Genomic DNA, 19,087 nt, shown 5'->3' on the forward strand with positions numbered 1-19,087 from the left:
GATGTATCACTTACCACAGGGGAAGAACTTTAGTGTTACCAGAGGTTCCAAACAGTGGAATGACTGTGTGGAAACAAAGGGCAGTTTATACACTTGGACTAAAGAGAGAAAATAACTGGAGAGCATTACTGGGATATCCAATACACTAACTGACGCCAGGATGTCATAAAATGTGGACCTATAGTGGGGTATTTCTTGAGATTGGTAAGATTTTCTTCATGCCACCCGAGTGCAAGACGGAATCAGATCAAGCCACGGCTTTTCATAGGTGCACATCTGGACACTTTCTCCTTAACAGGGACTCTTTTGTAGTCTTACTTGTTTTTTCTGTCACTTACCTTTTGACCTCAATGTCTCTACTTCATACTTAGCATTTTTCCTGTTGATTGGCTAGGTCCTCATATTTGTTTGATTCACTAATTTATTGGGACATGATGGCCAGTTTCAGAGGGCTTTACATTACTGAATACAATTCCTAAAACTTTAAGTATTTGAAAATTTTGTTTAAATGGTTACTTAATATTTAGACAAAACACAAAAGCAACAAATAATCTTTGCCTATCGCTTCATGGAGAAGGTAGAAATTAAAAGTGAAGAAATATCACTCTTATTTTCTTTAGACATGGAAATGAAACACATCAATGATTTGTAAATGCTCATTGTCATTATTGATGAAACCCTTCTAAGAAAGTTTTATATTTTCTAACTTATGTCATTTCAATTTAAAAGAGAAAATTTTATCAAGAGATAATTCAAGTTACTAAATGTTTAGACTTCTACATAAATACATCATTTTAAAACTGTATTTCTGCATAATTTTACTCTAACAGCTGTCAACTGTCATTTTCTGACTATAGAAAAGAGTGGGATCACTTGTTGAAGACTTCTATTGGTCAATTTCTAAATTGCCAGTTTCCACAGTTATTTGATAACTTGCCAGATAAACTAGCTACTGAAGAAAGAGTTCAGTTAACATTCAACACATACTTTCAAAAAAATAAATATTTAAGTAAAATAAGAAAAGTCTTTCTGATATATTGTTTTGCTTTGTTTTTTTTTTTTTTTTTTTTTTACAAATGGACTAAGTGTTCTGCAAATAGTTAGAAATAAGCTAAGAGCTCATATGTCCAGATATTTCAGCACTCAAAACCGATATTAATATTTTTCATTCTTTGTTTTTCACATTTATATACTGGAATCCAGTTGAGCTGTATATTACTCACAAGTTATAAAAGCCAAATGACACATGCTTGGATCTGGTGTGCTTCCAGTGCAAAATGCCTATGCACTAGAAGAATCCACATAGAATTACACAGTATTCAAAAGCCCACAAAAATGCAATGGACCAAATCAGCATAAAATATGCCAAGAGGAACTCAAGTCAAAAATGTTAACATGTTTTAGTGAGTAACTAAACATCTAAAATATTTTTTCTTGATTAAAAAATTATCTTTATTGCAAAGCTGTACTGTCACTGTTTATATAAAATGAGAGTATATTTTTAAAAGTTTCACTGTATTAAAATATTATTAATTAACTCGAATTGGCTATTGCAGGTAGCTAATTTGGGGAATGTCATCCTTCCTTAGTGAAGTCAGGAATTGTTTGAAATCATCTTATTCCATTTAACATATTTCATTTCTCTCAGTATCTCTGTGTTATACATATGGTAGATAAAATAACTAAATACTAGTCAAAAATTAGCAGAAGGAAAAAGAAACAGTGAAGTAGTTTTTTTTCTTTTTTTCTTTTTTTAATATTAGGACATACCATGGAACAGGAATAAATGTTATTAACATCCATAGAATCCTAGAATTTTGAAGCAGAAGGTAGTTTTTCAGCCTAGCTGTTTTAAACCAAGAAGTATCATTAGGTGTCTACGGTCTTCACCACTGTGCTGCTTATCTAGGACATCTTATCTAGGACCTTAGTCAAGATCCCTGAATCCCTGTGTGTTGAGCATGGTGTGGAAAAACTAAATATGTTACCCTAAATACCTTCCTCTGCCCCAGGAAGAGAATATAAACTAGCTGAATGAGAAAAATCCTAACAACTCTGCAAGAGGTCTTAAGTTGATACAGAGCACATTGACAGCATAGAATACAGGGTAGAATATTCTGCCAAGATGGGACAACAATATGCTTACACTTTAGGTCATTAAATTGGGCTGGAAGAATCAGAGAAATAGCTGAGGTGAATTACATTGTATGATATGCCAGTATAAAACTGACACAGATAAACACTAAGACATGAACAACATTTTTCTGGTAGTGAAGTGAGGGCAAAGAATGTTTCTGAATCTTTGACTTAATTTGTTCAATGATTATGTATTCAGCAAGGTTAAGTTTTCTGAATCAGAAAGATAAGTGTTCAAAGCCAAAAATTATATTAAGTTGCAGAAAATAAAGTAAAATACAATTATAGCCTTGTCGTGCATGATATGTGTATAGTTTTTGGCACAGAACTCTTAATGTAGTAACTACTCAAAAATGTTAATTCTATTTTATAGTATCCCCCCCGAATAAAACCAAATCTGGAATTTATTTGCCAATTTTATTATTTTTATGTTTTATAAATTATTGTCTTCTGCTTTTTTTCTTTGTTCTGCCAACCTACTTTCCTATTTAATTTTTGTGTTATTTACTAATACTCATTTTGTTATTTTTGATTGATAAATTATTTAAAACTAAATGATAAATCATTAAAAGTTTCTTCTGATGCAAGCTTTATATACATCTCATATATTTTGAAATGTAGAATTTTAAAATATTCAAAATTCTTCTTTTTATTCTTGTTTTACCCAGTAGTTAGAGGAGTTTTAAATATTCTTATTTGTTTAAAAGTAATTTTTTCTCTTATTTAAAAAAATCTTTATTGTTGCTCTGTTTCTCCTTTAAAATCCATTAGCATTTCCCTTCTATGCTAATTTAGATTTAATATTTGTAACTATTCTAGACACTTGAAAATAGAAATTATTCTTACCTTTTAGGATATTGATACATTTTAAGCTTATCTATTTTATCATTCTAATCTTCCTTTTCTACCACTCGGTATATCACTGTACAGTAATGAAGTTGATGAGAAATTCAATTTTATTTTAGACTATCCTCTAGCTAGCTTATGAAAACAAAGAAAACAGTAAATAGGAGGAATGAGAAAGGGACTGTAACACAGATATAGAGATTTGTGTAAATGTTTATACATTTATTAATTTTATTGATATGTAATATAAACAGAATAAAATTAATTCATTTAAAGAACACGGATGAATTATGGCAATTACATGTAGTCACATGAAATGCAGATTCATATTTTATTAATGGTGTACAACTTTATGAATACGACAATACATTTTACCTTGTATTTAAATGGATAAGCTTCAATATTCAACTGAGTACTTCACATGACAAAAATTCTGTTTGGTATGTCATATAAAGAACTTTAGAAGAAGATGGCAATATTATGTGTAATATTCAAAGAACTAATGAGGATAAATATTTACTTTTAACAAATATAATGAGAGATTTAACTTACTACACTTAATTCAAAGTATAATATCTAGAAAAAAATCATATTTCAAACATATTTTTGCCCCATATAGAAATATATGAAATAGTAGAATTTAATATAGAAATGAGCTTTCCTGGAAAATGGTATGCTTTGTTTCACAGGAACAGTTCAGGTTATGGCTGCTGGAGTTACTATAAGGAGGCAGCCACATCAGGGAGAGGGTTGAGTTATATGCCTTCTAAGACTCCCTCCAACTCTTGTATCCTATTATTCTGTGAGAAGAAAAGAAAGAGACAAACAATGTAAAACAAAACAAAACAAAACAAAAGTTTTCTCTTCAACCATGTTATTTACTCCTGTAAAAATATGTACTATGTACTGTGTCCCAATTCATTATTAACTTTAAAACATTAGTAACTATTTCAAAAATTAATTACTTCATGCATTGCTTAACAGCAGGGATACATTCTCAGACATGTGTCTTTAGATGATATTGTTGTGGGAACATCAGAGTACACTTACACAATTCTAAGTGGGCCTATACACACTTAAGCTACATGGTATAACCTATTGCTCCTAGATTACTAACCTATAGTGTACATTACTCTACTGAATACTGTAGGCAATTAGAACATAATAGTAAGTATTTGTGTATCTAAACATATCTAAACATAGAAAAAGGACAAAAAAAAAATAGAGTTTAAAAGAAGAAAAATGGCACTTGCCATGATTGGAGCTTGCAGGACTGGAAGTTGCTCTGGGTGAGTCAATGAGTGAGTGGTGAGTGAATGTGAAGGCCCAGGACACTACTGTACACTACCATGGATTTTATACAGACCCTTCCAAAAGCCCTCCCCCTGCTTCCTTCTGGCAGGGTCGTGTATGAAACATCGAAGCTGTCAGTACTGCCCCCAAAACAGGGTTGTGAGAGGGACTGATAGGAAGCATCGAGGAGAACCTGGCCAGGTAAGGCATAGATCACCATAGTAGTGACTGTCAGGAGGGAATGAGAGGTGGCCTGAGGATCATTAGGAATAAGAAATCAAGACGGAGAGATAAAGAAACATAGGAGATTGTCTTGGCAATGTGTTTTCGGCTGTCTCGTGTTGGAACAGTGATCAGATTAAGGAACGGCATGGTATTCATTAAAAAGAGGATACTTAACATGAGAAGAGTGAGAACTGAGGACTCAATATTTTGACTTTGTGAATTTTATTCTGGTTCCATTGACCCTATCTGACACAAAGGGCTCTCTCTGGCATTGAATTGATGGAAGAAATAAAATTTATCTAGGCTTTACATCATTATGACCTAAAAATATTTCCAAAGCGCAGGAACAAGCTAGCCTGACCTACCACAGAAAACTTTTACTAAAGTACCAGTGGCACTTAACATTTGTTAAGGTAGCTCCTGTGGAGCTTTGTCCTTCTACAGGTTCATAGGTCTTCAACAGATAATTTACAACAATGTACTCTGAAAACGTCAAGTTAGATCCGGGAGGGCTATAGAACCCTCTAAATATGAAGTTCTGTGGGGACAGATTCTCTGTGCTGAAACGGGTCAGTGAATGACTGATCGGGATGTAATATACGCACTAAAAATTGAGGTGCTGTGAGTTAGAGGGGATTTTGCCAAGCCCCACAGATACTGATCCTACCAGAAAGAGAGAGAAAAAAAATCTTCCTGAACCACATATCCTTCCATTTCTTACAGGAAATTTAGCTCTGTTATAATCTATGAAACCACCATCATATACATAAGCCCTTTTTGACCATAACATTGTGTGGTGTATGATTATACATTTCATTTAAATTAAGATACATTTTCTATTTTTTGTAATGCCAGATTAAAAGCACACTTTGTTTGGTGTTCCATAGGGGATAAAGATGTTGAGTAGTTTACCCATAATATCCCTGGTAAATGAGATGATATTAGTGACTAATGAGGCACTTTGAGTTGTTTGAAAAATCTATTTTCACTCAAATAGTTCAAGAAAGAATTGAATATTTTTCAGTTCTGCCACTTGGTTATTGCCTCTCCTTTCTTATTAAGAATTATGCATTTTTATTAGTCACTGCTAAATATAACCAAAGACATGAGATGGGAAGAAATAAAATCATGAAAGAGATGTTAAACTTCTATTTATTCTGTGATTAAATTCTCTCTTTTATGCTTCAAATACTCTGAATAGAACTTTGGGCATATAACATTGTCTAAACTAGGTGGAGTTAAAAGGCATTTAAGAGAGCACTTGTTTGATGGATTTTTTTTTCAATTTTCATACCCTCAATTTCACTTTTAATGAGATCCAAATGGTTTTTCAAATATATAATCATTTTAAAAGCTATGACATGCTTAAATGTACATTAGAACTTTTATCTGTTGTTGTCTTAGCTATAGTACTCTTGTAAATGAAGAGCATGGATATAAGGTCTTGAATCATTCTGGATTTAAGTATTTTAAATTGTTGACAATAAATGATTAGAAATGAGAAACCACCCCAGGAAAACATCTCACTGAGGCCATTTATTAAACATTGATTTTTTTCTGGCTCAAAAGCATTTGAAGTTATTCCATCTAAATGTCATAATAAACTAATCTACTTCCATAAATTAGGTTTGTCTGTTAATATTACTGAAGAGAAAAAGCAGTAACATGAAAATCACTTTGCTACGCCATTTCCTAATGATGTAGTTCATGTATACATACATTTAACATCGTATCAATGATTATGTTTGCTTATAAAACTATATTAAAGTGAAAAGCAAGTAGAAACACAAAAGATGTGGTAATCAGAAATGCATACAAAATAAGAAATAGTTGTAGGTCAATTCTGAAATACTGAGAGTAAAATAAAAAGTATATTTAACTAGAGTACATATTAATGTAGGTTTAAGTATAAAAATGTTGTCATTTTGTATTTCTACACATATCACCTTAGTCACTTGGATGATATTACAATAAATGTGGCTAATACAGATACCTAGAGTCTAGTTTTCAAAATACTTCAACTAACTGAAAGGCCTCAAATGTATATATGAAAGAGTGAAAAGGGTAGGAGGAAAAAAGGGCCACAAAGTGTCTAACATTAAAGAGTAAGAAACAACAACAATAAAACAAACAAACAAAAAAGGCTCAGTTCTTCCAATATTCTATTTGTCCATTGATCAAAAAGAAACAAATCACTTCTTGTTGTTAAGTCTTTTCTTGGCAAAGGCAAGAAACGCAAACAGACCAAAATAAGCAAATGTTGAAGGAGGAAGAGGTAAAGGAAAAAGAAGGTGGGAGAAAGTAAACAGGAACCTTTGGAGAAGAAAAAGGGAACTAAAAATAGAGGAGTATGAAACAATACTGGAGAATATTAAGTTACCTTCAATAAAACCAAACATATATGGGATTAGAAAGTTGGAGATGGTTAGGATTTGCAAATAAACCAGTGCTAAATAACTAAAATGTCCCTAATGTCAGATAAATTTATAGATGAATTTTTGGAATTAAAACTGTAAAGTATATGTGTTCAAGATTAAATTGTATATTCGCAAAGGGTTGATTTAGCAATCTGAGGAAAACAAAACATTCTTTCACATCCAACACCCAAAAAAGAAGAAAAAAAAAGAAAACTAAAAAAGTACAGAAAGCTATAGCAATAATGAAAATGAAATCAATGAGATTAACACTAACTGGTTTACTATAACATGAAACGGAAAGTAAACATCTGGTTCTTTATATAATTTTACCACAGAAACTTAATATGACATTAACTCTAGGATGATCATAAAACAAAAAAACTTTACAATTTTAAATGAGGTAAACTGGAGCCACCAAAGCATTCACATATTATAATGAGATAGATATCCGATCCCGATTTCAGCAGAGATGTAGGCACACTTGTGGGCCAAACTTGGGTACAGCAGAGACCAACCAACTGTAAAATACAGTTGGAATCAAAAGAAGCATGAGAAGGAGGAATTTAAGGCTTTGTATAAACGTGTAAACCATAGCATGTGTGTTTGAGAATGTATGGGACACAGCAGACTGGCTGCTTCTCTACTGACTCGAGTCAGGGAGGAGTAGTTAGTAAATTATGGACATATAATTCATTTACTTCACTTGTTCTCCCGATCGATATTGCTACATGGAAGACAGCAAGAACTGAGAAAAGGGAAGTATCTCTCCCTACTGCCTTGAATGAGTTGGGCTGAGCTTGGAGTGATCTCAGTATCTGTTCAGTCTACTCTTCCTTCAATTCTGGAAGATTAGACTAACTCAGAATAGGATGTAGGATAGGAAATCAAGCATGATTTCTTTCCAGTTTTTAATAACAATTTTGATATTTGATGTCTTCTGTAACATTGAAAAGAATGGACCGATTCCATATTAATTTTATAAAAATGCAATAAGCCCAGTACCAATATCTGAAATATATAGTGTGCACACATGCACGCACACGCGCGCACACACACACACACACACACACACACACACACGACTCAGTTTAAAACGACATAGATGCAAATTTCTAAAAAAATAGTAAATAGTAAATAAAAAGAATTATGTGTTATCAAATAAGTTTTACCCTTAAAATTCAAGGTATTATTATTAACACCTTATTAACATATATTATGTCAATAGACTCACTATTTTAATCTATATATCAATGTTTCTGGAAAAAACAACACTTGAATATTTGTTTCTAAAACCAATAACCAACCAATCAAAAAGAAAAAATTAGCAATCCCTAAAACATTTTACAAACGCTAAACTTGGTTGAAAGATACCAGTCACCGAATAGCAAACAACATCATGCTATAAAGTGAAATATTAGAAGCATCTCTAAGGCAGACTGCCAATAGCAACATCAGTATTTAATACTGTTTTAGAAATTCTAGACAATACAATGAGATAAGGCATGATACTATGAGGCATAATTTTGGGGAAAAATTCACTTGAAAAATGCAATCATATTAATATAAAAACTAAGATAAATTTCATCATTTTTGTCAGAATTTTATTCAAAATTCAAAGAATAAAAAATTGGGGAAGTGATCAGAGATGAGGCAAATGTGCACAACAACACAGTCTTTCTATATTCTAAAAAAACCTTTGTGGAAGAATGAAATTTAGCAATGTGTCTTCTGTATTTTCTACGACTGTTCTCATCTCTCTCACTAGAACCTGCATTGCTAGGTTATACTGGTGACCTGGGGTAGAGATGATAAATTTCAATTTGCTTATTAAGAGAACATCGCTGATGTACTACCTTTTGATTTATAGTATAGTCCAGTAATTAGTCATTTTAATTTGGAAGTTCTTAATCACATTAGCTATAATGCAAGGTGCTGTAATAAATTATTATTGGAGTGAATCTTCATGTCTATAAAATTTAGAGAAATCGTCCTAGAGAGAGAAGGCTTGAACAAATCCATATGTGGCTGTTGTTCAGTTTTAATTTTAGAGCTTCCTGAAAACTCCTCTAATATTATTATAAAGAATATAAAAATAGATCTTCATATCTCATTCTAATATTTTGTAGGAAAACTTTTTATTATTGTTGCTGATCTCAAGTAGGAAGAACTAATGAGAGGAGGAATCAGGAAAGAATTTAAATCCACAAAATTCTCCTCAAAAGATTTTGCTCACTTGGGATCACCACATCACATACAAAATTTCAATTTAGTTGTATAGATGAAAGGTAATCCTCAAGCAGAATAAATAAGAATGAAGACAACAAAATATGATTTTAGCTGGCTATCACAAACTGTATGATTAAATGTTGTGTTTTACAAAAGCTAAAGCACATTTTGTCACTAATTTCCCCCATCAATTTTTGAGTGTGGCATCTAGCCAGTCAAGTTAAATCCTTTTATAAATTTGTCAAAGGAGTGGGTTTTTAAAAACTTATTTGGTAACAAAGGTAGCCCTATTCAATAAACCTTTATAATCTTTAAATTGGAAGATTTCAATTCATCAAACCCATTAAAACATAAAAGTTTTTAGATCAAGGTATCATATTTAAGGCAGGCTAACTCGTGTATTAAACGTGATAAGCTCCACATTCTCTTGAGGCACGTTCATTAAATTTAAAAGAAGCTATTTGTAATTTTGAGATGCATTAGTAATCCTAAAGGGAGAGAATGTAAATATGATGGAGCATATTTGCCAACATTATTTTTTTTTTCCTTTTTTGATAATCCTCGGCCACTTTAAAACATAACAGTACCTGTTCATCATTTCTGAGTAGCATAAACAATTTATGCCTGAAGCCCTTGATACACAAAGCTAATACACTTGGTGATGTATGAAATGTGTGCAAATGATGGTTCAGTTTTGAAAAGTTACCAAAATTTAGTGACTTTATTCAAATAGAGAATAGAAAAGGAAAATAATAGGGTTACAATAGGAGAAATCTTGAAGACATCACTTTAATATCATTAAAATGGATAGATCCAGTAATCGTGTTAACTTTCTCATCCCAGATATTTCATCTTCTCTCTTTTTTACATGATCGCTATGATTAAGGTTTATCAATTTTATTCATCTTCTCAAAAAGCAGCTTGAAAATTTTTTCTAGTTTTACTATTTTCTATTTTATCAATTTTTTGCTTTGATCTTTATTCTTTTCTCTTTTTCCCTCCTTTAGATAATATTTAGTTTCTTGTAGGCAACATGCAATTGATTCTTGCTTTATTATCCCATCTGAAAATTTCTGCATTTTAACTGATTTTAAAACCATTTACATTTAGCATGGTATTGTGATAGTTGAACAAATCTACCATCTTTCTATTTATTATTGCCCCATTATTTTTTAAAAATCTTGTTATGCCATGATTTAAGTATGTTTTAAGGTTCCATTTTATCTGCTTCATTGACTCAACAGATTTACCTCTGTTTTGCTCTTTCAAGGGCTTGCATTAAGGTTTATAGTATATATCTTTCACTCCTTCAGTCAGCTGACAAGGGATCTTATTCCACTTCACATGCAGTGAAAGAATCTTACTACAATATACTTTGATTTTTCTCCTGATATTTGTGCTATTTTTATTACATTTGCTTCTACATACATGTTTAAAATCAAATTCATTTTATTGTTTTTACTTTAAACAAGTCATCTAACTTTTATAGTTAGTAAGTAAAATAATCTGCTATATATTTATTGACATAGTTACCATTCCTGGTACTCTTTAATTCCCCTGTGTAAACCTAGATTTTCATCTATTATAATGTTTCTTTTGTCTGAATAACTTTTTAAAATATGTTTTGTCATACAGGTATTCTGGTGAAAATTTAGTTTATTTGTGTATACCTGAAATAGTCTTAATTTTATCTTCATTTTCATCAGTTATTTATTTTTTAAACAGAATTCTAGGACAGAATTATTTCACCACTTTAAAGATGTTATTCAAGTATGTGCTGGATTATATCATTATGATAAAGAGCCAACTCTCATTGTCATTATCTTTGTTTCTCTGCATGAAAACACCTTTATCCCCCCTCTGGCCACTCATGATTTTCTTTATATTGTATTTTAAAACATTTTAATTATGATATGCCTTTGTGTGTGTGGGTGTGTGTGTATACACATGTATGCATGTGCTCAAGCTTAATCTCTGATGTCTAGGTTTATACTTTATATCAAATTTGTAAAATTTTCATCTATTTTTCAATTTTTTCTCAGTTTTACCCTTTTCTTTAGGGTATCTACTTTTATGTATATTATGCTGCCTGAATTTGTGCTCACAAATTACTAACGCTCTATACATGTATTTTCAGCTCTTTTCTTCTTGTGTTTGATTTTAGATAATTTTTATTACAAATTATTCTAATTTACTATTTTTTTCTTCTGCAATGGCTCATATGGTATTAATCTCATCTAATATATATTTTTTTATTTTAGATATTGCAATTTCTACCTCTAAAAATTTGAGATTGTCTTTTTATGTCTTTCACATCTCAATCTTTGCTCTACCTTCTTGAACATATTGAATAGTTTGTTTTAATGTCCTTGTCTAATAATTCTGTCATCTGTGTCATGTCAAAATCATCACTTCATGTATTTTCTACTGTTTTTTAGTTGTTTCAGTCAGGAGGATAAGTACTTTCCCAGGTACTCTCTCTTGTTGGAATTCTAATTAACATATTTGATTTACATTTATACTTTTGGGGGGGTAAAAATAGTATTCTAATAACATTGGTATACTTCTTTTCTAATTTTCATAAATATGTCATATATTCAGATTAATGATAACTAATTTTATGAAAGTGATTGTAATTTTTTTTGCTTTTATGTCATCCTATATCTGTCTCTGTCTCTCTTTATCTGTATATATGTGTGTATAGATTAACATATACATATGTCTATATATATATCATAAAAATGTCACTAGAGAGATAAAAGTTGTCTTTAAATTCACTTTAAATAAATTTGTGTCAGTAAGCAGCAATATGATAAACCCTTTTTTGTTTAATTTTTTTAGTTTTTGCTTTTTAATTTAATTTTATAACTATCAAAATAACTGGGAAGTCAATCCTAAAGAACAACATCTTCTCAGAGAATTCTACATTATATTTATATCTCTTTCTTCCAGTTTCAACTCTTAGAACCCATTTTTATTAGTATTTTTCTGTATTCTTCCTGTCGGAAAAAAATATATTAACAAAATGTGAATTTTTTTTGTATTCCCCAATCTATATTCTTTGTTAGGTAAGTACCTAATACCAATTTGTAGCATTTTGCACCTTGCCTTTCACACTTGCAACATATCCTGATCATTCTTACATAAGTTATAGATATTTTCTAGTCTAGTCTATGTTGTTTCCTCTGATGTAGATATTTACTCAAAAAATGTTATTTATTGAAAATAATTTATGTTTTATTTATTTGTTTCATTTGGTCTTTTGATATTTAAAATAATGCAGCAATGCATCATCTGGTGCTATGTATCTTTATAGTTGTGCTAGTTTATTTTTGAGGAGAGAGTCCTAGGAGTGATTTTTCTAGGTCAAAGGGTAAATTTATATATTATTTTACAAACATTACCAACTTACTTTCCAGAATGGCTGCATCATTTTTTTATCTCCACCAACTTCATCATGAGAGCATGTTGACAAACTTTTAAGATTTGTCAGTGTTTTCAGTGGCAAATCATATCTCAATATTTAAAATTTATAGCTCTTTTTTTATGGGCACATTTGAAGATCTCTTCATGGGAAATGAATATATATCAATCATAAAATAGCTTACTAAAAATTTAAAAGCAATATGTAAATTTATAAAAGTAATACATAAATTTAAAACTAATATGTAAGTTTCCTTGGGCTGCTGTGGCAAAGTACCATAATCTGGAGTGGCTTAAACACAGAAATGTATTCTCTTACAATCTGGACACTATAAATTTGAAATAAAGATGTCAGCAGGGTTTGTTCCTTCTAAGGACTCTGAGGGACAATCTAGTCCATATATCTCTCCTGGCTTCTGAAGACAGTCACAAATCTTTAGTGTTCCTTGCTTGTGTTTGTATCACTCCAATCTCTGCCTCTTTCTTCACATGGTAGTCTTCCCGTATGTCTCTATCTTCCTATGGCATTCTCCCTTCTATGTGTATCTGTATCCGGTTTTTCCTTTTATTATAAGGCCACCAGTCATTGGATTAAGGGCTCATTTTTTCCAGTATGATCTCAACTTAGCTAATTACATTTGCAAACAACACTATTTCCAAGTAAAATCACATTCAGAGGGATTAGAGGTTAGGACTTCAAAATATCTTTTTGGGAAGACACAATTCAATACATACCTCATATATTGATAATGTGAGACAGAGCCCTCACCAATATCTGGTTCTCCTTCCCTTCCACAGCACATGGTTATATAATATTTTATAGAAACTTTGTATCTGAGTAGAGCCATGTGAATATTTCTTACCAATGGAATATGCATAGAAATGATTGAAGTGATTTGTGATACATGCAGATTGACCAGTTAATAGCCCATATGCCTCCTCCCCCTCCTCCTCCATTCTCTCTCTCTCTCTCTCTACACACACACACACACACACACACACACACACACACACACACACATTTGTGTATATATCATCAACTCTGCTGTCCAGATACTAAGAATCTAGTGAAGAACTTTACTGGTAGAGACATTACAGAGATAGAGCCCAAATTTCTGAGTAACTCTGTGGAAAACAGCTTCTTCTCTATCCCTTCTTATATTGAAATATTATTTGACTAAGAAATAAACTTTTATTATGTACTATCTTTAAGACTTGAAAATTATTTATTTTACAATTAGAAAAGGAAAACTTTAAGTGGGTGCTGTGGGTGGTAAAGAAACTTATCATTGCGGCTGGGAATGTAGTGATCAAGTTATGTGGCCACAAAATTCTGATAAAATTGTCACCTGTAATAACTTGGAAAGCAAAATATAAGCTTATTTAGCCTGTGTCCCTACTTATTGGCTGCCGGAAGCTTCCTTTGATAATGTATTATCAGAAAGATACGATCAGAAAATAATTGTCCAGTTTGTGAGCAGAAGTAAAAAGGAACAGAGAAAGTCCATAAATTTTAAACTTTCAGAGTTTAAAATGCCAACTGCTTTCCTCCACCCAAAAATAATAGATAGGGATAAAATAAGAAAGGTCCAATGAAATTCCTTAATTGAACTACAGGACCTGATCTTGCAGTTAAACATCAGATGAAGGATATTACCTTCACACGCGATCAATTTGTTCCAGGTAGGCCATAGTGGCCTAGATTTCGTTGAAGGAAAGCAATGGGGTGAAACAAGCAACAAAATACATTATATTTGAAATCTCTATCTAAACAGGAGCTTTGGATGTGGTTACTGACATATGGAGCTAACTGGGAACATACAGATAAGAAACACAAAAAGTTCTTAAGAGAATTAAAATGCCAAAAAATCATTAAATTTGGAATAAAGAGATACTATAATTGCTGAGTCTTAAAATAGTATTCACATTAAATCCTGCAGAGATGTTGAAGGAAATTGATCCTCAGTGATTTGGAAAATTCTTAGAAAGGTTTTGTGTATAGTTAAAATGAATTTTTCTTTAGGCTAAGGAAGGTTTTCCTACTTGATATAAAAACATTGTTGAATCCATTGCCCATGAAGATGATCTTGACCTAGTAAATGAAGAGCTGTGTTATAAATTCCCTTTAAAACTCCACTTCCCCTTCCACACACACACACACGTGCACAAATAATAATAATATTTCAAAATTATTTTTTCTATACATTTTTTTAATTTAAAAAATAAAATGCTCAATTATATTAGTAACTACTTCTCTATGTTGACTTGGATAATTAATTTTATCTTTGTGATTCTTTTAACAATTGTATTGAATATGTGAATTTTATTGCAATTTCTCAAATAATTTCTGGAAGTAAATATAAATAATAAGGCCGTGATGAATTTGCTATGAGAATTGATTTCAGATTATAATTCCTCCTATCTCTCCTGATTTGTTGTCTAAAGTGTACAAAGTGAGTGCATGGGTATTTTATGTATATGTGTTGAGAGAAATTTATTGGCAAAACCAAGATTAGAGTATGAGAAAATTTATTGCTGAAAAAGAGGTTATTTTATACTGTGTTTTGTTAGATGACTGAATTTTTGAGGGCTGAATATTTTCTGACCTTATGTAATTTACCTATTTATATGCTTGTGTTAAGATCTCTGCTATATTTAAATCACATAAAATCAAAATCATATTAGATTTTGGATGGATTATAGTCATAATAAAATTTGCTTTCATGTATACATTTAAAATTTGTGTCTTGAAATAGAGAAGAAATGTAAAAAAAGAAAAATAAGACACCAAGAATATTATGACAGTAAATTTTAAAAAAACAATGGTTTACTGCCATACCACTCTGAACAAGTCCAAGCCCGCCTGATCTCAGAAGCTAAGCAGGGTCGGATGTGAGACCACCTACGAAGACCAGGTGCTGTAAATATATAAAATAAATAATAAATAAATAAATAAAAGATTGTAAGATGACAAGTTCCTTACAACTTGTGAAGTCAATCAAGGCTTGCCTCACTTAAAAAACAAACAAAACAAACAAAACACAATAATGATAACTTCTCAGAAAATAATGCTGGGGATATAGAGATGCTACAATCTAGATTGGAGAGAACAGAACAGGTTGAATGTTGAGACAAAAATGAGAGTATTATTTCCAGAAATGTGTACTATGGAGGTAAGTTCTAGGATTAAATAAATTGAATATTGAACTGGAAAAAATTCAACAGGTTTCTTAAAGGTATTCTTTAATGTACTAATATATATTGCATCAAACAAATTGTATAGTAGGAACATGTCACTGTATAGTACGAAGAATTTTCATAACTTTGGCAACAAAATTCTTATTAAAGAACCTTTCTCAGCTTCAGTGTTCTGCATTTTGGAAAATGACTTATTCTAGGCAGAGAGGTAGCAATTACAGGAAAGTCTATGTGATGCTATCAATGTAAAAGCAGTATTAACAATGATGATCAAAAAGAACATGCCCCATTTGAAATTTCTTCCTGACTTTCCAGTGAATGTATCTGAGGCATCAGGAATATATTTCTAATTATTCTTTAGATCTATTCATTTAATTCTTCAATCTTAGTTTTCTTTTTCAGACCACAATATTGTCTTGCTCATTTTAACAATATATGCTAATATTTAAAATAAAGAGGAACCATTAACAATAAGTCAAGTACCCTGTACTGCCATGCAATTTTTGCAAAAGTAAGTGATACGTCTCAGACCTATGCAGATGTGTACCTTGGAGACAGTGACAACATTTGTGTTGGATGTGTACTTATAATATTCTAGTATGAATTTCAATGTACATATCCAGATGTCGGCTATGCTGTTTATTTCCATAGACAATAAAAATGGCTGGATATCAAAGATAATCCATAACATGAGGGCAAGTAAATTGGAAATGTGTCAGAAATGACATTTGAAGGAACACTTGACAAGATCTCTAATTTCAGCAATATTGAACTAATCATTTAATCTCTAAAAACTTGTGTCATAAGGAAATTATAAGAAGTTTTACTTGTTATGAGATAACTACAATTCCAAAAGTTTATTAAAATCTTTGGTTGGCTCACTTTTAAAAAATAAGATGACTATTATTTTCCAAATATTTGTGTGTAGTAAAATAGTTTGGACTGATTCAATGATAATTATTATTATGACGTACTTTGTCAAAAAAAATCATACTCTAACTTTGATAAAACAAAATGTTTTTGGTGTCCCATTTTCTAGGAAGTGACTAGTAGTAGGAGGAGAAAAGGATATAAGGCTCATCAGCTGTGATCAGCACTGGAATTTATTTTAAACTTAAGGAGTTATTTTGCCAGAGGCTTATAATAAATTAAGAAAATACTGCCTTCGAAAACTTAATACTGATTTAAAATTAATAGACATTTACTCACTGGGCATTTTGTTTCCATTTTATTTTATTGATCTTTGCAGCCCTTATTGATTTAGTCTGTGCTCAACCCTTTAGAAAGTGTTCTACCACCACCTAGTGTCACCAAATAGAAATTTTACCCTTTCAGTTTATATATCTTTAATTTATAAAATATTATTTGAAAATTTGTATCATTTTCACAATATGAGATTTAAAATGTGCTTCAAGTGTCAACATTTAAAAGAGGCAATACTGGTTTTGTAAGAAATATTAATAAATTATCCAAAATTGTGTTAATATTACTGGAAAGATGTATTTTATGTAATATTTAATAGAAATATTTATTGAGACATTTATTTCTAAGCTACAAAAAGGCAAATAATTGACTTACTTTTTAATAGACTTAATTTTTAAATGCACTGAAATATGGCATACTAAGTATATATGTGAATAAATAATTGCCTATACTAAAACTCAATCCACTCTTCGCTGTTCACATCTACATTGCTTATATATTAGAAACCGTGTTGATGAATTCAAGACCTTACACATTCAAAATTGAAATTAATGTGTTAGTAATTTTTCATATTAACGTTCACATGTTTTTTATTATTCAACTAGTGTAGTCAATACTTCTAGCTACAATTCTGATTAGTTTTCATTCCATATCTTTATTAAATACATTTTAATTCATCCTCAATTATCTTAATCTGACACCTAAATTTTGTTCTATATTAGATTATTATTATTTTATTAACAATTAATCAATTAGCAATAGTTCAGCATTTACTATGCACTTGGTACTCTTACAACCTCGAAGAGTAATATCCTGCCCATCTTACAATATTTTGTTCTTTTATATTTAGTCAAACTTGAAGGCAATATAATCAATACTAAAAATTCAGTATTGGCCAATCAATGAACTATTTTGGCACATGTTTATAGCTTTATAAAAATTGTTGCTACATTGACTATATTGTGTTGAGATAAGATCATGTCCTTATTTTATTAAAACTTTCTGATACTTAGAACCCATTAACAGCCACAAAAATTGCCAAATTTCTTATTAGATCTAGTTGTTAGGAGCCTACTTGGTTCAAATTTTAACACAATGGCTAAAGGAGTCACACACACAAAAAAAACACAGTTCTATGCTAATCACATTTTATAACAATGGAGAATTTTTGACATAATCCTATAAGAAATGAGATCCACAGACATCCTTAGAACTAACTGTAATGTTCTGAGTTTCTAAAATTTTATCTTCGATTATCTGCCACATATATTTATTTGTAAATAAGAGGTCAATGCTGAAATATTTTAAATACTATCAATAAACTCATTCTACCCAAATCTCCATCTCTGTTCTGGGGTCTTTCCTAAAACTCGGACTCACACATCAAATAGCCTAACCTACATTTCCACTTACATATGTAATAGGTAGTTCACAATGCACATGAACTTAGGAGTGGTTCCATAGTATAGTAGTTAGCAAGTCTGTTTCACATGCAAAAGGTCCTGGATTTGTGCCCCAGATGGAGCCATGGACCAGGCCCATGCACCAGGCCCTGGGCGTGTGGGAGGAAATGCCCCACCTTCAGAGATCCAGTTCTTAAGGGGAAACGGCAACATCCATAGATTAGGGGTGGTAGTGGGGTGAGGGTGGAGGGGTCGGGCAATCAAAGAGGGGAAGAAAAAAAAAACGAACTCAACTTCTCCCTTCACATCTTTCCCTCCTTGTATTTTCTATTCCAGTTGCTCGTAATTCACATCATGCTGCAAAATTCCCAAACCTCCACTCCTCTCTTTTATCACATCCCACAGTCACTGGCAATTTTCAAACATAACTCAAATCTGATGACCTCGCAACATGTCCACAGCTTCCAATTTAGTCTTAATCACCTGGAATAGACTCCTAACTGGTGTCTCCCTATTTTAATCCTTTGCCATTCATTCCTTTCTCCATAATTTTAGCTCAGTTAATCAGCCAAAGTAATTCTTTCGAAACATACATTTAATCATGTTACATAGTAAAACATTCAGTGACCCCATATCAGTGGAAAGACCAAAATTTTTACGGTGGCCTACAGAGCCCTACACATCCTGCCTCCCACTACCTCCCAGATCTCACTTAGA

This window comes from Rousettus aegyptiacus, unplaced genomic scaffold, assembly GCF_014176215.1.
Source record: "Rousettus aegyptiacus isolate mRouAeg1 unplaced genomic scaffold, mRouAeg1.p scaffold_m13_p_13, whole genome shotgun sequence".
Lineage (NCBI taxonomy): Eukaryota > Metazoa > Chordata > Mammalia > Chiroptera > Pteropodidae > Rousettus > Rousettus aegyptiacus.